Genomic DNA, 22,746 nt, shown 5'->3' with positions numbered 1-22,746 from the left:
ATTTACTAATTTTCAGCCAACAACAAAAGAATACAGCCATACACGTACATAGTCACAAGCTCATAGTCACAGACCAACAAATGACAACATAAAGTATATTTTGGACAACAAAAGGTTAAGACCAAACCTGTCCAATCAAGAATTGGGCCTCTCAAACATAATATTCGGTCAGTTCGGTCTATTCGGTTATCACGAACAAAGTGACCGAATTGACCGGACTAAATTCGGTCTAAAAATTTTGGTACCCATTTTTTGATCAGTCTTTTCGGTTTCGGCCTTTTCGGGTTCGGTCTCGGTCTCTTCGGGTTCGGTGTTCGGTCATCGGTTTTTATGCCCACCCCTAGCTTCAGGTAGCGGATCATTTCCTGTTTTGTTTGTTGTTTGGCGACGGTGACCACGATTTGTTGAAGACACGTCATTTGCCCAATTTATTACTCTCTCTTTCTAAAATATTGAATGTCCGCGCGTTACAATGGAAAAACAATATAATGTATAATCCATTATAAATGGTATTCTTGGTTCTCCCATGTTGATATTTTTCACTCTCGGATTATCTATCAATTCTATTACCTGCTACAATTCTTCATTGGGTGTGTACATTTTCTCATTCCTAGAATCTCCCCGACTGAAGTCCCCTCCGCTAAACTCGCCATGTAGCAGTACAACGCTCTACCTTCTGCATGTTGTGTTGTTGTTCTGCGCTATGTCGACATCCTTCTCGGCATCGCTCTGTCATGTATCTTCTCCTACCCCGAAAAATTAACCTTTGAACCTTTCATACTACTTTTTTCTCTCTCAACTCCGCATTCACCTTTGCCCCTACGTCGACGCTTGACCCCTTGCATTATCTCACTCCACCTAGAAACTTATCAGGAAGGCAATCAGGATGTTTACTATATTTGGGGTAGTAATGAGTTTTCATCTCAAAATTCTTATAGAATGATGACTGGATTTCGACACACTCCTCAACACTTCAATTAGATTTGGAAATCATCATGTCAAACCAAGCACAAGTTCTTCTTCTGGTTACTCCTTCATGACAGGATGAACACTCGAAACTTGCTGGGAAGAAAGAATTGTCATTTACCATCATACACATGGGTTATTTTACAGTGTCAAAATGAGGAAACTTAGGTTCATTTATTTTGGACATGCCCTTTTGTTGGATGTTAGGACTTCATTTGCCCCTCAATATCAAGAAACCCGTCTGTGATGGAAGCTTTTTTCGAACATAAGAGACAAGCTACAAATTCATTTCTCAATGAAGATTATCATTCTTGTTGTGTCGGAAATCTGGATGGTAAGGAATAATTTTTTTTCAAGAACCAGGATCCAACATTCCAAAGTTGGAAAGCAATTTACCTTCAAGACTTGAGAATGGTGACATATAGAATGAAAAAGAAGCATGATGAAACATCGAAGAGTGGTTACAATCACAAGTACAATGTAATTTTGTTTTCCTTTTATGACCATGTGTAAGAATCTGTTTATTTATTACACTATAAAACAAACATGTGAAAGTGCATCAAGCTTGTGATTATGTTACAAACAGAGACATCTGTTTTTTGGATGTTGGATGCCACGGTGCCCGCGGCAAGATCGCACTGCGATGGTCGAATGTGCAGAATTGATGATCCAGCGGCCAACACGCCACAGGGTCTTTTACAAGTGATGAGTCCAATTTGCAACATATTTTATCTTATGTTTTTGCATTAGTAGCAATAGGATTTTGGCATTTCTCCGCGCTTGCGCACCTTTCGTGCTTGTTTCAGCAGGATCCCAGATACGGAAGAAATATTTGGAAAAGAGACTTAGTGTGCTTTTTCTTTGGATAAATATGCAAATTAAAGATTATAAAAGCCTCCAAAATAATTATTCACGTACCTTGGTGGAAGAGCCTCACGCAGATAAGCTCTAAGGAGTTTAACGAGCACCAATACGGTCACCTGGGTGGAAGAGTCTCATGAGGAGAAGCTCCATGGAGTTTAACGAGCACCAATACGGGCAGAGCCCGCCCGTATCGATTCACGTATAGCCTGTCATTTGGCTTCGCCCCTTCAAATAGTTCCGCCCTGTGAAGAAGGATCACATATCAGAAATCTAGAGACACCAGAATTCGTAAAAACCTCACCTCCAGAAGGGATCTAGAGGTGAAACAAGCAATCCTCGAAACTATGAAGACCCTTGGAACATTGGGCGTCATCTTCATCATCACAACATCATCTCCATCGACATCACCATTTTCACCTTATTCCTTCATCCATCTTATTGTAATTTCTAAACTTTGTTGTGAATTTACACAAGGATTCGTCCATTAGTTACAGCTCCATTCATACCATTATGATGATGTTCATTTCATATGTGTGAGTACTTGCCCTTGTTCTTGGGGTCATGGAGAAACCCTAGCTACATTATGTGTTGAATAAAGATGATTTATACTTTTCATTCATGATTGTATATATTAGTTAACTTTCTCGATGTTATGTATTGTGCAATACTCCCTCCGTTCTAATTTAGTCTACATTCTAGAAAAAATGAGACAAATTAGTAGTGCATTTATTAGTACTACTTAGATATTTGAACAACCAATCCAAGCTACATTGAAAATAACAACATCCAATGAAGAGAGTAAAACCACCTCGTTTTCAGTGTTGTTGTTGACTAAAAGCTAGAATGTAGAGTATTTCAGAACAAATTTTGGGGCTAGGATGTAGACTATTTCAGAACGGAGGGAGTACGTAACATTTTCCTACGGGACAGGAGATGAAACTACTCTTGGTTAGAGGGTGATGTTGAAGGTGCCAAGTGACATGTTGTATTGGATCTTTGCTTACCTAGTCAAGGGGGTATGAGGGGACTCGCTAAGCCTAGCCATGACCATTGGGAAACGTTATTTCACTTCGCGGTGGCAACCTTTGTAATTTCGACTGATAACCAGGGGCAAGAAAAAATGGACGAACAAGAAGCTATTTTTCCTTTACTATTAGGTATAGATATAGATTTTCGGCGCTACGTAAATAGTTCTATTAAGTGAAAAAATTAGGAAAAAAGTAGGTTGGTCCCTAGGCTACCCAACTCAAACAGACATGTTCATCGTTCTCTGAAGGAAGCGGCACACATTCTGGCTAGGTCTTATATCATAGTGTCTTTAGGTTTTATCTCAGATTTTGCTACGGAATGCATCCGGAAAACTCTTTGTATTGATAAAGGATTAATCAATAAAGTGCCGTATTTCTGTTAAGAAAAAAACTCAAACAGACATACCAGGGCCAGTTTATGTTCGCGGTGCGACGGACAATTTTAGTGTTGGTTTTTGTGGCCGTGTAGTTCAAAGGGCCAAGGGGTCGGCGACGGGCGCCATTGCTAGGTAAAATTTGTCCCTTCCACTCAACCCCTCCGCATCAAGGTTCATGGCACTGACGCTGGTCTCCATCACTCAATCTCCCCTCCCTCCCTCCCTCCCTCCGCGCCCCCCTTCTCTAGCAAAGTGCATCCCGTCCCTCGAGCAGCAGAGCTCCGGCAAGATCCGTGGGGAGCAGCCGGCGGCCGGCGAGGTCCTTAGGGATCCTAGCCGCAAGAAGGTACTTAGATTATTATTCTGCCTCTCTGACTTATTCTTAAATTCGATCTTGTCCGTTTAATGTCCTGATTTCGTGTGTTCATGTCCTGGTACTTGCGTGTGCGAGCGAGCGAACCAAGTTAAAAGAAAAAAAAAAGAGACCATGTACTAGCAAAGTAGTACCAAGACTAAATCGATCCACCTGCTTGCTTTACTAGTACGAGTACGAGGTAGGCATTGATTCCATGATCCATCTGTTTACTTTAAGCTAGCACGAGGTAGGCATCAATGCAGGGGCGGATTGGATCGATTCCTTTATCCACCTGATTACAGTTTCTGCCGAAGCTATGTATGTTGCATGTGAAACATTGCATCATTTTCTTAGCTGTTGCTTCAAGATATATTTGTTTGTTATGTTTGCAACAACCAGAACAAAGCATCTTATACACAAGCACAAAAAAGTTACCAGTACGTGATTTGACAAATATTGTATGTCTCTGTTATTTTCTGGCTAAACTATGGCATGAGCATGACTCTCATATTTTCCGGCTAAACTATGGCAAAGTAAAGAACATGTCTTGAAGCAACCAAATGACATAGTAATATACTACATGCGTCCTCGCTGCACATGGGCTAGGATTCTTGAAGTGCATGATATCAGGAATAGGAGCAAGTTTCGTAGTATAGAGCAGGTTTCCTTCATTCTCACCTGAATTTAAGCTCTCAGCAGGATTAACCTCTTTTGTATTCTGACCATCAGAGGAACAGGAACTCAAAACAGTCTGATTTTTTTTCCTTTTCTTGTAATATTACAATATTAATCAGAGCTGTGGGCGGCTGCAGTGATAGAACCTTATACATGGAACTTTGTTTAAGCACAAGTGTTCTGTTTACCTCAACACATCATCAAAATTCTTTTCTTGTGAAAATTTGTACAGTAAGAGATTTGATTAGCTTGTTATAGTGTGTTTATTGTTGTTCTCAAGATCTGGAACTTATTATAGTTGCGACAATGTTATTAGGATTACAAAATTAGTTCAGGAGTAAGTAAGCTCTTTGTTTATGCCATGTTTAATGTGCCAAGTAATAGGCTAGTAAGCCTGCATAGTTTAGAAATCAAATATAGTAAGCCTGCATTTTGTGATACTGATGGAGTAGTATTTGATGAACCTCTTGTCTCTTTTTATCTTCATTTCTGAGAAGCACTTGCCCACTGAAATCTGCTAAATATGTTGGTTTTGCATCAGCTGGCTTGAGCAAGTCTTAACACCGTTAGCAGCCAAAACAGATGGAATACCATATAAGGAAGATTTTAACTCGGTGTCAAATAGGGAAGATTTTGTTTTTCAGGACCAAATAGGGAAGACTATTTTAATCTAGTGTTAAATCAGGAATTTTCCCGAGTGACCGCGACCTCGTCTCTGTGCCGTCTCTCCCAGCTATTGCCGCACCGCTTACCCCAGCTCCCATCGCCAGCGACTGCCGCTGACCCCAGCTCCCGCCGGGCAGCTACTCTGATCCCAGCCCCAGCCGGATTCCTCGCCGCGTCGCCTCCCACATTCCGCGCCGCGCCATGGTCAGCGCCTACCATGGCTACCACAGCCACTATCCAATCAGTCAAACGGCAACCGCCGTTCAGCCGTGATCGTGCAGGTACGATCCCTCAATGTTGCCTCAAACGAGCGTGGCGGCGTTGCCCGAGGTGCTGGACTACCATTCCAGCCGTGTAATAATCAGAAGATTGATATCTTCCGCAAAAAAAGCCAGAAGAATGGTAGTACGTTTTTTTGTTGCTACCCCATAAAGCCATCTCCACTCTCTAGGAACACCAGCAAGCAAAGGTTGTTTCCGTGCTTGCGTAATGGATAAAATTTTACCACTTGGTCTTGTTATGATTTATTAGTGTGCACCAATGAGTAAGTAGGCTACCAATGATGTCATGGGATACGTAATGTTTCCTTTAATTTGTTAGCAATGTCATAGTTAGGATATAGAGTTAAGGCCTACCATTCACTAAAATATCAATGATAGTTGTGCTGCAAGTATTTAATCTGGGATTTCATTTTGAGAAGCAGTCTGATACCAATCATCTGCTCATACAATCTGTAGATGATCAGTACAAATGAAGCAATAACATACATGGGTTTGCAAAAATTCATTGCAAGCTGGTAGAGAAGCTTAAGGATATTCCTTCTACTTGATTTTGTGGTGCTATTACTGTGTCAAAACTAGCTTAAGAGTATACATTGACATATGCTATGTTCATGAGATTAGAGGAGCTATTGGTCCTAACTCCCAACCTGTATGTTACTTTCTCTGGAGTCGCGGTGTTCAGGACTTCAGATGCATCAAAATCCTTGAGCGAAAGAAACTAAGATAAAAAAAACTGAGCTATTAGAAAATCAGGGTGTCAATAGTACTTTTTAGTACCCGTCCGACCCAAATTAATCAACGCAACTCAGGACTACACTTGAAGTCAATTAATTTCGGCCATATGGAGTACTATATTTCCATCTCTTTCTATACCCATGAATTTTGATGTGTATTATTTTACATGCATGATAAAATTTCGAGAGACGATGGAAATGCGCGGGGATTCAGCTAGTACACAACTAAATGGTGCACACAGAAATGCACAGATGGAGAAGAGAACTGAAACAGTTGGGTAGCACCATTAGGGGACGACGAATGTACGCAGGTTGAAGAAGCCACGTCAGGCGGTGCGGTATGCTTTCCCCGATGGTAACGCCGGCCGCAGCTCACCACCTTTGAGGAAGCCGGAGTACCAGTGCCCAGAGTTCCTCACATACCTCGTCCTCTCCTCCGCGTTCATGTCCACGCCACAGAGACCATAGCGAGAACTGTATCCGGACACCAACTCAAACATGTCAAGGAAAGACCACACAAAGTATCCCTGCACGTCCGATCCGTTCCTGCAACCAGAAAACAACAATCAGAAACTTATACTCAATAATAGTACTATCAAGAATCACTTGATCCATCTCGGTTGGATTTATTTCTCTGTTTCTTGAACGCAAAGAGTTTCAACTGAATTTGCAGTTGCTCCTTTTCTTGATACGGCTACATTGGAGTCTCTCACAAGTATTTTGATCGGGATAAACAAAAACGATATACGATATATATGCAGAATATTTTTTCTAAAAGGATGTATGTAGTAGTATATGGGAAGATGACCTCACCCTATGGATAGGTAGATCTGATCCATGTAGTCTTGCAGGTACTCTGATCTAATGTCGTCGTCGTACACGATCTCACTCGTGATTTTGGGCCTTTCAGCGAGTCCTGAATCATCGAACAAAAGATTCTTCATTCCTTGTATTTATTTTTCAGCAGTTTCGCCTTTTCAGTTCACAGATTGACAGTACACTGACAGGCGTATTTAGAACACCGGACTAAGCCTACCGTTTTCATGGATCATGATCGTAGGATTCCTGTACTTGAGCTTCAGGTGGTCAAGAAGATTCCCTAGAGCCCCAGGAGAAAACACTTCCTCGAGCTGGACACATATTATCAAAAAGCTTACGCACCTTAATTATGTTTTACAAGGAAATGAAAGAAACTTGTTTAATTGTACGTACCTCTGGGATGGGTTGGAGATTCCAGGCAAAAAAAATGTGGCATGTTAGTGATAGTGAATTGAATGCTAGGCTAAAGTCAAGTTCATCTCTAGGAAAACATTGGATCGGAACAGCAGCTGCTTTCTTACCTGCAATGACGCCTGCGTCGGCATAGTAGTCCCTTTGCTCTAGATTCAAGGCGGCCTCATCGTCTCGCACGGGAGTAGCGAAGTAGTGAGTGATGCCGATGAAGTCGAATGATCCACGCACTTGGCTTGCCGTCAAATCTGGTAGCCGCGCGCCCACTCTGCTCCTCATCACAGGAGGGTAGTCCCCATATACCAAAGGATGAACAAACCTGTCCATGCAATTGGAGGGCATAAGTTCTTGCTGCTTAATTGCATCCTCAAGATTAGCATATAGCATCCGGTTACTAACGAAAACGAGACACAGGGGACCAACTGAGTAGTAGTACGAACCATCCAATGTGAAACTCGAGCATCCTCCTCGCAGCAGCTGCATCCTGTGAGGAGCTGGTAGCAGGCTCATACCAGATGCCCATGAGAGTTATTCCTATCTGTCCTCTTTGAGTTGCCTACAGATAGATAGTATGGCATTACTGGCATGGATTACATACATAGTCATGCATGTTAATAACCAGTATCAGCTACTATTGTATTCCTTTCGTTCCATATTAGTTGTCGCGGATGATTCGGATTTTGTGTATAGATACATCAGAATCTACGACAACTAATATGGAGCGAAGGTAGTATCAATCAATCTATGTCAGATAGATATATTACATTGTACTTCTCTCTATACAGGGACACAGCCGAGGCATGTGCAAGCAGGAGGTGGTGAGCGGCTATGTATGGCTCGGTGCTGGAGTTCCCTTTGGTGCAATTCAGGAAGGAGCAGAAGGGATCGGAGCAGCGTTTCGGTGGCATCATGCAAGTGCTGTAGCTTGATATGGGCTCCATGTTGGGTTCGTTGAGGGTGACCCAATGCTTCACCCTGTCACCGAAGCTTTGGAAGCAGGCATCGGCGTACGCGGTGAAATCATCTCTGCATATTTTTGGCAACATGAAATATTCAAATTCAAATACAAAGAACCTTGATTTGTGCCTGAGTCTGGCACTCACACGAATCTGGGGCTCAGCAATCCGTCGTATTCGTCCTGGAGGGACTGAGGGAGATCCAGATGGTAAATTGTGACATGAGGTTCTATGCCTGCAACACATGTACAGAAATGGTAAATTAATTGTGCATGTCTATGTTGTTTGTTGTATGCCTTTTTTTCCAAGCTTGCAACAAGGTGGAAACAGTCGCCACTGTTGCAAAATTAATTTTTATGCCATGCATAGATACTAGTAGAGAATAGTCTTTACCGTGCAGTAGCAGTTCATTTATTAAGTTGTTGTAGTACTCCAGGCCCTTTGGATTGATCTTTCCTCTTCCGTCTGCACACCGTGACGTTCAGTACCATAAATTTACCGAGACATAAACTTATTCAACTATTATATATGCATGAGTACCCGGAATAAGGCGTGCCCATGCAATGGAGAATCTGTACGCGTCTAGGCCCAACTCTTGCATAAGTTTTACATCATCCTAGTGTCAAGAGACAAAGTAATATTATTCAATTTAGTTAGTTAGCATGCATGTGTCCATGTCACATGCATGGTGTTCTTCTTCTTGGGAGTGTGCTTCGGAATAACCCCCTTCCAAAACCATACAGAAGGGCTTGTTTGGTACAAAAGAATTTTGTAGGATTCCAATTCATATTCCCCCCTATGCAGTCCATCATGCGTCGATGATATATGGGGCCAGTTCATACTACTACGACATACACATGGCTACCACCATCATCCCACTAAGGTCAAGACCTAGGAGCCCACCGACCCGATCGTTGTGTGTGGAAGATGTGGCACCTGAACTCCCGGATAAATTCTTGTCGAACTCAAAGCGTATAAAAGGAAGGAGGTCTACAAAGACTTGGCGCATATGGCAGGGAGATCTACTCGTACATAAGAGGACACCCCAAGAACACGGCTACATAAAAGGAGCGCGGCGACGGTGTCAGAATCGCTTTCTGCGACAAGCCCATCGAGGAGACACGCCATATCAGCTAAACTCTAGATCGATCCCTAATCATACTATTGTTTGTCACAACAATATAAAGCAGATCTAGGTGTTGTTTTTCTTACAATTAATCAGGCCCCCCAACCTAGCTAAATACCACGTCTAACCTAACATGTTGGCCTGAGTGTCCTTGTCGTACAAATAAACATACTCTCATGATCTTTGAAGTATGGTTGAGAGGGTTATAGTTTCATTCCTTACAATTTGGTTAAGGATTCTTTGATTCCCAGGATTCGCAAAACACATGAATAGGGAAACACTTGATCGAAGTGGTATGTACTCTTGAATGCTGTAAGGTTGGAGTAGATGTACTTTATCGAAAATGTACTCTTGAACGCTGTAGGATTAAAAACTAGAAGAATTTGGATCAAAACGTGACTAATATCATATGAAAAACAATGGGATTCTAGCGTAAGGTTGGAGTAGATGGAAAGTCCATAAAATAGAGTGCAAAAGGAATCCCTATAAAAAGTTCTAAGGATTTCAATCCTACGAATCAATCGACCACCATGCAAAAAAGTTCTAAGGATCCAAATCCTCCCAAAATCATGGAAATTCCATTGAATCAAAGGAATACTAAAGGAATGAATCGTGCAAAATTCATATGAATTTTTTTCCTACCATATAATTTCATAGGATTTCTATCAAGATGTTAGATATTTTGAAAAAAAAAATCTAAGTGTCCATGAAAACTATGACATATACTCGGCCTCTTTAAGAATTTCATGTGTCCTTCGTTTCATGCAACCAAACAACTTATCTCTACTACTTAAAAAGACTAAAGTAGTTCCTTATTCTGCCATCACAATACGTTTCGTCGTCGCACTTGTTCGTTGCGCATCCGTCGCGCCCAAATGGGCCAGGCCCAACAAGTACATTTCCTTGGCTCTCTCAGGAATCAGTGCTGCCGCTTCCTAGGGTTTGGCTCCGCCGCTGCTGGCTGCTGCCTTCCAAGCCGCCTCCTGACAGCACGCCAAAGCACCACGGCGGACGGGAGTGACCACGTCGGGGCTCTAGGATGCAGACGGAGAAGGGAGAAGAGCCCCGATGGACGCCAGGCTCCGCCTCGCCGCGACGACCGCCGAGCTTGGAGCTCACAATACTACCCTCTTCACCTCCCCTAGCCCACCCGCTCGGTCCTGTCGACATCAGGGACTAAGCGGCTACGCTCGACTCTGTTCTCCAATCTGCGAGGCCGAGTTGCCGGGGAGCGAGATGGGGATTGGGACAGAGGCGATCGAAATTCGCATCGATGGGGGCTTCTTTCGAGCAGGGAGGCGACGGCCGGGGAGTGGGGGGAGGCGGCGATGGAGGCACACGGGGTGGCGCTGCTGGCGCTGGCACACGCGCACCGCCTGCCGTGGCTGAAGTGGCGTGCGGAGGAGGCCGTGGCGGCGCGCCTCACCGCGGATCGCGCCGTGGACGCGCTGAAGCTGGCCCGGCTCTGCGACGCGCCGCGGCTGTACCTGGGGTGCGTGCGTCTCGCCGGCAAGGACCTGGCTGCCGTCGAGCTGTCCGAGGGCTGGCGCTTCGCGGGCCGCCACGACGCCGCGCTCCAGGTTGACCTGCTCCGCCTCCTCCACGACGCCGACCAGGTGCGCGTGCCGTTTCATTTTTCTGGCTGTCAATCTCACGCATTATTTCTCTCGAAATAAAAAAAAAATACTAGGAATACGAAGGAAAGTCGCGTAGCATTCCGTTGCTTGAAAGGTTGATTGCCCTTTGATAATGGCGTTGGTGCATGGATCCATGCGGTTCTTCTGCATTCGGCAACACATTAGCGCCTCTCCCCACAGATGGAGATGGTTACTGCCTGCCTAAAACACATCTCCGAATCTCAATCTCTACATATGGTACGCACTGCCGACGCCGCCACGACCAATCGAGCAGGCAAGTTCAACACTCAGCAGGCCAGGATAGAGAGGAGGAGAGGAACTAGCTACAAGGTCGGTACTCTATTCTTAATTTTTCTATCTCTATTGATCTGTTCCCAAACTGCTTCCGCTGCGTGTATGAGTGTGACAATGTGTTATTCAGATGTGCAACAACGACGATGATGCTACCATGCAGTGCCTCAGCGCCTGATTCTAATTATGTACTCATAGTTTATGGATTGGCTCTGTCTTGGTGCTTGGTGAAACACTTAAATTGCTATAGTGCAGTTATTAGAAATTGTAATTTTTTCTCTTAGTGTATTATTTGCAATGCCTAGAACTGATGCAAATTAGACTATGTCGTGTAGAGCCTGCTTGGCTAGCTGCTGTGTTGCGGCACTGCCTGAGTGCTGCCTGATATATGACCGGCTAGGCACCATGGGCTAGCGGACCGCCCGTTGTGTCCCATATAGGGTATACCACACAGCTTGTTCTAATTGTTGTTTGAAGGAGTGCATTTGCCTATAGTATAGTGTCATTAAATTGAATTATTGGTTAGTGCGGTCTGTATAATTTGAAATGATATTTATGTAGTTACCTGCTATAAATTTGAGCAATCTACGACAATAATATTTTAGTCTAAAGTTTATCTTTTTTCATAGAAAAAGATTGATTGTTTTGTACACAACCTTATGGCAGAGTTTTAACTGTCATCATTAGTAAATTTTCTTTTACATGATAGGACCAGTCTTTAGAAATCATCACCCAGAGTAGACATATATACTTGTTGTGCTCAAAGCTGTAAAATCACTCAAATTTGTATATGGCATACAGAAATCTTAAGACAATGCTATTTTAGGTCGAACTCACCTTTGAACTATCTATAAAATGTAATCTAAAGAAGTTATTATCTCTTTATCCAAATATAAATAATTGGCGAGGGATAATGTTACATATTTAAAAAATACACTGAAGATCATTAAGGGTGAGTATTTCATCCATGTGCAAATGTCATCATGAAACAATGTGTGTACAATTTTATTCATAAAAGTCAATTGGGAGTGTTCGGTCCTGATTGTTAAATTTATTCTTACGGTGAGCAACGTGCAATCATTTATTTATCTAAAACAGTTGAGGGAAGATATTACCAAACATTCTGTTGTTACCATTTACCCATGAGTTTTTGATTATTTTTTGCAACTTTCAAAGACCAATTTACTATTTCTTTATCTGAATTTAAATTTGTTCTTGTTACCGTTCACCCCTGACTTTTGATTATTTTTTGCAACTTTAAAAGACCAATTTACAATTTGTTTATCTGAATTTAACTTTGTTCAGCCGTAGCAACCCCTGCTACTCATTCAGATAAGAAATTCCACGCGTCCCACTAATAATGTATGTTCTTTGTTTCGGCCTCTTGATTGCTATGCACTTAGTCCCACTCAGCGGATCACGTACTAGAGCAACAGCAAGTGCCAATTCTTTTACCTGTTCTCGTTGTGGGAGCTCTATTAATTATCCTCTGATGCTATTTTGCTTGCTTGTGTTCGTTGCATGAAAGAGCATAGAGGATTCAGATATTTTAACTTGTGTTACTACTTTTTGGGAAGCAGAGCAGGTTGAGAGATTATAGATTTATATTTTCTCATGGTTTTGTAGGATCTTCACTACAACCAGATGAGCCGTCGACCTACTGGAGCTATTGAATGCTAAAAAATGTCAATGCGGTTATGTTCCTGGAATGGGATCATATTATTTATCTCGGTATAGAAGTCGGATATTAGGCAAAAGCTCCTCCTAGAACTTGTAATTTTTTCTGTTAGTGTATTATTTGCAATGCCTAGAACTGATGCAAATTAGACTATGTCGTGTAGAGCCTGCTTGGCTAGCTGCTGTATTGCGGCACTGCCTGAGTGCTGCCTGATGTATGACCGGCTCGGCACCATGGGCTAGCGGACCGCCCGTTGTGTCCCATATAGGGTGTACCACACAGCTTGTTCTAATTGCTGTTTGAAGCAGTGCATTTGCCTATAGTATAGTGTCATTAAATTGAATTATTGGTTAGTGCGGTGTGTATAATTTGAAATGATAGTTATGTAGTTACCTGCTATAAATTTGAGCAATCTACGACAATAATATTTTACCTGCTATTTTTTGTCTGGTTTTGCAGGATGTTCACTACAACCAGATGAGCCGTCGACCTACTGGAGCTATTCAATGCTAAAAAATGTCAATGCGGTTATGTTCCTGGAATGGAATCATATTATTTATCTCAGTATAGAAGTCGGATATTAGGAAAATTTCTCATCAAGGTTGTTGTTGCTTCTTGAAGGAGTTTCAAGAAACCATATCTTCTAATTGCAGCTATGAAATGATACTTCTCAAATGATACTCCTCAAATGCCCGTGCAAAGAATATACGGAGTGGACTACATCTGAGTATTTAGGATTTGAGTGCATATGACATGTTAAATGAGTAGCATGGTAATTGTTTTAGGAGAAGGAGAGTTCACTGAATTTTTATTATTTGCACGCCAAATTATGAGAGTCCAAATACATTTAGGACATGTTAAATGAGTAGCAGGGTAACTGTTTTAGGAGAAGGGGAGTTCACTGAATGTTTATGATCTGCACTCCAAATTATAAGAGTTCAAATACATTTAGGGTTAGTTTAAAATCTGAGACAGTGAATAAGGCCTATTAGCCTTGGCCTGGCACAACTTTTTGATTTTAGGATTAGTTCAAATTCTGAAACAAGAAGATGGATTCAAATCGGTATTGTCCAGGAGAGTGAAAAGGATGCACTTATACTGACAATAGTGTCCAGGAGAATGAACTGCTTTATCCGAACATACATGAGAAGTTTGAAAAGAGAGTTTTAGACTTCAGTGCGGTGAGCAAGGCATTTTCCCAAATGCGCGGTGTTGTCCTTTTCAGTAAGCCACTGTAGGACTCTGCTCATGGTATTGTGTGATAATGCAGCCCAGCAAACCTTGTCTTCGTGCAGCCTAAATTCGTGAGCATGAGCATCATTCACAAGAACCTAGAACAACTGGATTCAGAAGTGGCACACCACATACAAAAATGGTAAGGAAACATCCACATCATTCATACAATCCAGTTTAGATTATTGAACTACTCTTCCTTCTTATAGTATATAAATGCACATGAATTAGCTTTTGTTCAGTATGTGGATATCAAATAGTTCTTGCATATGTTTAGTTATTTTTAGTTCAATTGCCATCCAGTAGAAAACAAGTCTCATTTTCTTTACCTGATACTGCAGTTTTTTCAGTTCAATTCCCACAATAGCTTAGAGCATCCCCACTCGTTGGCGCTCCCCACGCCCAAATCCGGACGAAACAACCGCCGGATTGGACGAAATTAAGTCGTGGGGAGTACCGTATTTCCAGTCGTCCACCCGGAGTTCGGCGGATAGAGTTTAAATTCAAACAAATCGCCGTCCCGCGCTACAAGTACGGCCGGTTGATCGGCAAAAGGAGCAAAAGGATCAGCCACGGATCGGCGATCGGAGGGAAATTACACGGAGACAGGCTCGTCGGCGGTCCCGGCCGGCACGGCGGTGTCCGACGGACCGGCTTCCTCACACGTCGTGGCCGAAGCGGCCGCGGCGGCCGACGAGGAAGCAGCGGCGGTGGACGTCGAAGCGGCCGCGATCGACGAGGTAGATGGTGAGGTAGACGAGGTAGGAGCCGGTGGAGACGACGAAGGACCGGCCGGAGGGGCTCGGAGGATGTCGGCTGCGGTGGCCCCGGTACCAATTCCTCGTCTCCTCGTCCATCGGTTCCATGTCGCCGCCGCCCATCGGGAACGCCAAGTCCGTGTTCCTCTTCTTCACCGCCGCCGTCGTCTTCGGCGAGGCGATCCGGACGCCTTGGTTGGCGAGCATCTCCCGCCACCTGCCGTCGAACTTGTCGTTCCTCCCGTCGGCGTGCGAACTCAAGTCGGCCCGGGACTTGTCGATCGACGCCTGCATCCCGTCGGCGGGATTGTCCGTCCGTTTGAGCTCTTTCGGCTTCTTCCGGCCGAGTTCGGGCGCCCTTCCGCCGCGCAAGCCGCCGGAGCGTCGGGGTTGTACTGCTCGGTCTTGCTCTTCGAGAGGGTCGTGCGAGTTTCCTTCCACTTCTCGCAGTTCTCAAGGCGGGCGTAGACGTTGAGGAACTTGAACTACAGGCCGGTGTAGTCCGTGTACATGTCCAAAGCTCGGCGCAGCTAGGGAAAAAAGAGCACGGCAAAACGGGTCAGCTAACGACGATGTACCTCGGTGATGCAGGGTCGACGGAGCATACCTTTTGCTCCAAGTCATGGCCGCTGATCGGCCGTTTCTCGACCTCCTCCTGTATGCCGTGCCATTTGTTGCACGCCGTCTGCATGAGCCCCCAATGGGTGGCCATTGCCTTGTCTCCCCGGTACACATTCATGTTCGTCTTCTTGAAGTAGGGATCGACGAGTTTGCGCTCCTCGTACGCCTGCCTCACTCGAAGCCAGTATGTGTCGAACGACTGATTGGCCCCGATTATGTTGTTCGTCGACACGGTCATCCAAGCTTCGGCGAGGCACTCCTCTTCCTTCGGCGTCCATTTCATACGCGGTTCGGCAGGCGGCGAGCTCTTCTTCCTCTTCTTCTTCCCCTTCGACAGGTTGGCGTCGGCTTGGGTTGGCTCTTCTTCTTCCTCGTCTTCTTCTTCGACGGCTTGGCTTCCGTCGGCAACATCCTCCCGATGCTCGTTGCGCGCCGCCACAGCTGCCGTCGCCCTCGCCTCCTCTTGCGTGAAGAACCCCGGGCACGCAGCGGCGGCGGCCATGAAGAACCCCGGGCTCGCAGCGGCGGCCATGGAGCCGGAGGTGATCATCTCGTGGATCTCGTCTTCGTTCGGCGCCGCCGTCGCACCGAACGGGAGCGGCCCTCGTCGCAGGCCGGCGAGGTGCCCTCGGACCCGGACGCCGCCGCCGACGTCAAGCTCGGGCGGCGACGGCGTGGACCTCGGACGGTTGGACGTAGGCGCCCTCTTGGAACACGGCGGTCGGTGACGGCGAGTACGACGAAGGGGAGAAGGACGACGGGGACCGGTTGTACCTTGCGTCGGCCATCGGCCGGGAACATGCCGCCGCCGCTCATGGCCATGCCGATTATCCTCGCTTGTTCGTCCGGGCCGCCGCCGCCCTCTTGGCGGCGGCTCTTTCACCCTCTCCGCCCTGCCGCTTGTTTCCACCTCGCGCCGTTTCTCGTCCGCCGCCCACTCGGCGTTCGACATGCCCGGCGGATTCGTCTTCTTCGCCCGCATCTTCCTCGCCGGCGCCTTCGGCGGCATTGTGGTGGACGAGAAGACGAGGAGGAGAGTGGTGGTGGACGCGAAGACGCCGCCGGGAACCGGAGCTGGAAGACGAGGAGATTGGCCAATTTCGGCGGGAGAGAATGGGGATATGCAAGCAAATTGGAGGGAATGGGGATATGCAAGCAAATTGGAGGGAAAATCGACAAGATTTGGTTTTCCAGTCGCCGACTACGCGGGTCCACATGACGTTTCGCGCCAAAATCTTTCGTCCGGAGTCCCCGAGCGCGCCCCGGGGGGCTGGGGATGGCGTGGGCTCGCCGGATGGATGAAGGGCCAAATCCGGACGAAAACGAGGAACCGGGGGCGCGACTGGGCCGATTTACGCCGTCCGGATGTAAAAAATGCTCGCCAGGGGCCTGTTCGGGGGGACGAGTGGAGATGCTCTTATGTTCTTAACATGATGATGCAGAAGGTACCAAGTCTCACTTCTGTCATAAACTCTGAATCTTGATACTCTGGAATAGTTTCTCTGTTTTTCTGGAAAAGTTGATGCACTCTCTGAATCCTTAGCATTGTGGGAGCAACAGCAACGAGCTAGACTAGCGCAGGGGAGAAGCAAGATGAAATTGAGCGTAGGAGACACTTCAGTGGCGGTGCCGCTTGTTTTTGGTCACCGGAGATGACCTCCAGCTGCGGCTAGCAGAGGACCATGACGGCCGAGTAAAGCAGAAGCCAATTGCGAGGGGAAAAGGCTCGTGGATGACCAGAATTTCACCATGATGATGTTGATGGCTCGGGGAATCATGAGGAGGCACGACAGCGGCGAGCTCGAGCGGGGCCAGAGTTGGAGGAGACAGTGGATTCGGTCGATTCACTGCTTCGGGGCAAGCGTGATTAAGTGTGGAGGTCCTGGTATGCTGTAGTTGATGGAGATCTTGCGCGTGGCCGCCGTGGAGCTCCAGCTCGTCTCCTCCGTCGAACTCGTGCGCGTGGCCTTTGTTGAGCTCAATCTCAAGGGAGACCTTCAAGAGGAAGACGGAGGATGCGGAGGACACTGACCCAGAAGAGGAGCGCGTGTAGGCAGGGTGATCCTCGACGAGCTCCTTCCTCGACCTCGTCGATAGCGGACGGCGGGGAGGACGAGTGGAAGACGAGTCTTTGAAATTCTAAATTAAGGCCAAGTTTGAAACATTTTAGATGTATTAGGGATTTAATTGCAAAAACAAGAATGAACTGCGGGTTCGGCGTCTAAATATGGACGGAGGAAGTATATTATTTATGTTTCTTTCATATACGATGATGAATCTGGCAAGCTTATCATTATCTCAGCCCTAAATAAGTTCTAGGGGCTATATTTCTGAGCCACTTCTTGCAATACTTTGCTGATGTCCTTCTTGAAACATGAATTCAGTAAGCGGCAGTAAAGAGGTATCAAGATTTCATAGGTTCGCCCATTATCTAGAAAGGAAGAAAGGAAACGGGTTGCAGCAACCAGTGCCAACTACCAGTTAGACATCCCTACAATGAGCACCAATGTAATGCAAATTATGGACCATCTGGTATTTTAGGTTTTCCAGTTAGTGGCATCACACTGGTAAAATAAAGTTATTAATAACACATACGATTAGATTAGTGTGACTCGCAAAAAAATAGATTGGTGTGATAGTTTCCTAAAAAATCTTGTTCCACTTCCTATTCTTGTGCTAATGTAAAGCCAAGAAAACCTCATGTTCAATAAATGCATTTTATATAGAATGCAACAGATGCGTATATGGTCACGTTGTTGATTTTTGTTATTGTTTGCCTGACAAATTGTTGATGAATATGAAAAGGGAAAAATATTCTTTGTATGAGGGAGGCCGGATAAGCAAAGTGTTTACATCCAAATCATTTTGATCAAAGCAAAGAGTGTTTACACTCAAATCAATTTGATGAAATGCCACCTAGAATTTTTTGCCGTACGTCCCTACGCATGCTCTTTCCCCGGGTGTGATGCATGCTATTTCCCTTGGCTTGATGCATTGTTAACCCGTGGCAACGCACGGGCATTTTACTAGTCTTAACGAATCATGCATTCTTCATTCTTGTAGCCATGGTTATCCGTATCTTGATTTATCGTAGTATCTTACGATTTTATGATACTATTGTGGCCAATAACCCCATAAGTATCGTGGTACCTTTAATATCCCGATACAAAAGAAATACCGTAGGATCCCACACCTATACTAAAAACATGAACGCAGTTGTATGGCAAGCTGAAGGGTAAGGATTGTTTTGTAGTCTCAAGGATAATTAAGTAATGAAAAAATACAACTTCAATAAGTTCCGGTGAGATGGGCTTAAAAAGGAGTTTGTATATAAAAGAAAGAAGTCAACTAGCCATTTGTTTATACCGATTGTCATGCATGTGCATTCTTTTGATTTGTGGGTTCATAATTTGTTATGTTTGTATCACTCATTAGATGGCTTAGCTCATATTTATATTATTTAAATACATCATTCACATGTTGGGACTCTACAAAAGACATAGAATATGCTCAGCTTCAAATTAAAGATTAAATTTAAATTCATTCGAGATACATTATTAATATATATATACATATTTTTTGATAGAATAAAATTTCGGAGTATCGTGATACTACCATATGTTTCTATGATACGACACGGCCGACAAGAAAACGATAGTACCTAGTATCTCTATACTAACAACCTTGCTTGTAGGATTTAATGTGCCAGTACGATATTTTATTCTTGCACTTTCATGTTTATGTGCTTTTTAAATATGCAAACTAAAGAGGCCCTGAAAGTGTAATAATGTACCTTTTAATATAAATTATACGCTAATTAAAATTAAATTGACGTTGGATCGTACTATAAAATTGGCGATGTTGGGTCACTATAGTACATCTAGATATGAGCAAAGAACTCTATGACTCCTAGACAGTCCATGCTCTGCCCTAAAAAAATTCAGTGAGTGTGCCTTCTCAATGTTTAATACGGTAGGCACGAAGACTCGCCGCACTACAAGTGGTGTTTGACGGTGCCACATGTCATTGTATCTGGCACCGGAGCCCCCAATATGATATGGAGGTTGTTAAGAAAATATGCTGATCATAGTAGGTAGTATTATACACATTATTTATTTATAGTTTTTTTAATAAAATTGGGTATAAGATATATTTTACATTATTCCTAGTTGTACATGGTAAGATACGGTATACGTCTATTATACAATTATGATATCTCGTCAATAATTACAGTGATACATCAGCTTTTTCCATGTATGGATTTTATGATATTCTCTCTTTCGAAATTAACTGATTCCCATTTGTATGGATTCAAATGTATTTAGACGCGTTTTAGGTGTGGATGCTCAAATCTAGATAAACACGAGTTCAATTAATTCTGGATGGATGGTTTTGACAATTTTTGAATCGAAGATTTTAAGAAATTGAATCTTGATGCTCCTCCTCAATTGGTCCGTGGTTTTGGCAATTTTTGAATCGACGATTGTAAGGAATCGAATCTTGATGCTGCTCCTCCTCAATTGGTCCATTCTTTTAACAATTTTTGAAGTGACGATTTTAAGTGGCGATACTCAAATTAAAATTACGGGAGAACCTTCTTTGGTATTTACAGGTCTATGGTTTGTTATCTATATTTGGCTGCCTTCAGGAAAGTACAAGATTTTGTCTTGGAAGAAGAAAGAGTTTGAAGACCTCAAAAATTTGCTAGTATCTTTTAGACTTTATTTTGTAATTGCTGGAGACAGCTCGTACATCTCTACCATGTACTATTTGTTACTATAAATATATGTGGTATTGATTATCAAAAAAAGTTGCCCTTCTGTTTTTTTGTTTGTTTGAGATGAAGTAATCCATCTGTTGATGACATTATAGGAACCCAAGTGCTAAAAACGTGCACGGTGGCTAGATTGGACGAACAAGCCCTGTCCTCGCTTCTGGTCCGTCCGATGTGGTGGATATTTTCTGCGGCGCTCTCTCCCTCTCTGCCAAGTTCCCCACCCATCATCCCAGGTCTCCCCAAAATCAGGTAAAAGAAAATTCTCCCCAAAATATGTAGCTCGCTAGGTTACCCAAATCGAGAAGAAAATTAGGGCGAGGTAGGGCGAATGAGATTGACACGCGTCGCAGGGTGGGCAACTCGGCGCTGGAGAACAGGGAGCAGAGCTCGGTGGCAGAAGACCGGTTGTTCAAGTGGGTGTGGGTTTCGTTGGTTGAGTCCGGCGTTCGCGAGGCCGCATATCTCTTTGGTGGAGTCATTTTTTTAGATAAAAGGCCAAAAGAGTCCGATTTTAAATTAATAAAGCTCTCAACCGGTTAGGATACAACGGTGTTTCTTTTAAAAAAAAGAAGTTTATTTCTCGGTAAAATGGCATTATCTTTTGCATACGACGTTGGAAAAAATGTATAACCTATCAAAATGATCGTCTAAAAAATTTACATCCGATTTCAATGACCTTCGGCCGTTTGCAATGTTTTAAGATTGTTAAAATTTCAAAGGGAAATATGAAAGCATGATGATTTTAGTTTTTGCCAGAAATTCTTAGTTTTATATTTTTGATTATTGAATTTTGCATAAAGATTATTATTACTTAATCATTGATATTTATTTAAATTATTGTTTAAAAATTAAAATAATAAAGAGTTTTCATATCATGGTCTAAGGGTTAATAGGATTGATATAATAGTATTATCAATAAGGTGTCATTTCTTTCATGAATGCTCAACCGGAAGAAACGAAGAAGTTAAGCGTGCTAGGGCTGAAATAGTGTGAGGATGAGTGACCAATTGAGAAGTTTGACCACGAGTGTAATTTAACCTAAGATTAAGTATAGTTAGATTTAAAATGAACCATGTGAAAGATTAAAAAAATTAAAAAAAAATTAAAAAAATATTTTGAAAAAATGATGCGGGACATCAGGCCTTTGCCGGGCCCACCTAGAAGCTATGTCGACAACCAAAATGGTTGTACCGAGAGAATATTGTGCCGACGGCCACCGCCGGCACAGCCTATGTCGACGGCTAAATTAGCCTGTGCCGGCGGCTCCTTGACTGGTTCCATAGTGACAGGGCGATTATGCACAGATGCTAGGGATTTAATCATGGCTTTTACCTAGTTTCTGGTAGTTTTTTCATGCATCGATGCATAAATAAGAAAAATGGTGATACAACATCTTGATTACCAGCGGACGCTTGCTGCACGTGGTGCTCTAAACTCTCCTAATCCAAACAGTCACTAAGAGACTTTACCCAAGCACACCCTCCTTGTTTGTACGTAGAGTAAGTTAATAGTTAATTGGTAGTTACTGTAAAAGAAAAATGGTGATGCAACATCTTGATGCTAACCTTGTAATGATGATACTGATCTGCTGCAATATCCCCGGTAGAATTGTTATTCGCATAACCTGGCAACACCTCATCAATAAAAATAGCACATTTCAATAATAAGAGTCGAGAGGCCATATCATCATCATATGATATATTTTGCAGGCGTTGAACTGTTCCTGGATGGACGAGTGATGATCAGGAAGAACACATAGATCATTTGAACTGACCTTGATGAGTGAAGGTGTCCCAGATGCTTGGCTTCCTTCCATCTTCCGCAGCGGCGCCTTCCACCTAATAAGGGATCTAAACATTAAGTACTTCTTTCCATCTTAAGCAGCATTTGGTTGTCTTTTACTTGCCGGCTCTATACTTGGTTTGCTTTCTCACGACGACCCAATCAGATTACAAGCAAACAGATATCTGGACGTTTATCTGTTGCAACATACAACAGATCAGACGCCTAGCTAGGTAGTTCATACGTACCTGGTAGGCCGAGGTGCCTGCGCCGAAGGTGAAACCTTTAGGGTAGTCCTCACGGGTGAGCGCCGCGGCATCTCTCGGCGAGGCCGCGAGGCACAGGAGGAGGACGAAGAAAAGCGGCAGCATCTTGTCACAGGAGCTGTAATGGGCATAGCTGCTCATCGCTATTTAAAAGAATAGTACGTTGCATAGTGGACCCTATTGGCATTTCTAAACTGCTGATATTCAGAACTTCGAGGAGATCGCGTCCCTAGAGAATCGATTAATTAACAGAGCAGCTAGCAGGAGGAGTGGACCGATCCGTTGATTTGCAGACCACTGGCACGTTCTGGATCCTAGTTAGGTGAGCAATAGTAGGGGTAGACCAAATTATAATTGAATAAAAAATATAATACGTGGTTGGATGGTTAAGAGGACAACTAGTATCTAGTTAACCAAAGTTCAAACCTCACATGTTTGACACTTT

At 43.9% G+C, this 22,746-nt stretch overlaps 1 long non-coding RNA gene and 1 pseudogene across 1 annotated transcript; one reads left to right on the top strand and one right to left on the bottom strand.

The window, feature by feature from the left end:
• Nucleotides 1-6,272: 6,272 nt before the first annotated feature.
• On the bottom strand, nucleotides 6,273-22,406 carry LOC124649490 (annotated as a pseudogene).
• LOC124649491 lies at nucleotides 13,928-17,711 on the top strand. Its single transcript, XR_006986659.1, has 3 exons — nucleotides 13,928-14,239; nucleotides 16,919-16,921; nucleotides 17,020-17,711. It is a non-coding gene; the product is annotated as an uncharacterized LOC124649491 (long non-coding RNA).
• Nucleotides 22,407-22,746: the final 340 nt, after the last annotated feature.

Source organism: Lolium rigidum, chromosome 4 (genome assembly GCF_022539505.1).
Source record: "Lolium rigidum isolate FL_2022 chromosome 4, APGP_CSIRO_Lrig_0.1, whole genome shotgun sequence".
Lineage (NCBI taxonomy): Eukaryota > Viridiplantae > Streptophyta > Magnoliopsida > Poales > Poaceae > Lolium > Lolium rigidum.
This window is presented reverse-complemented; position numbering and strand designations above follow the sequence as displayed.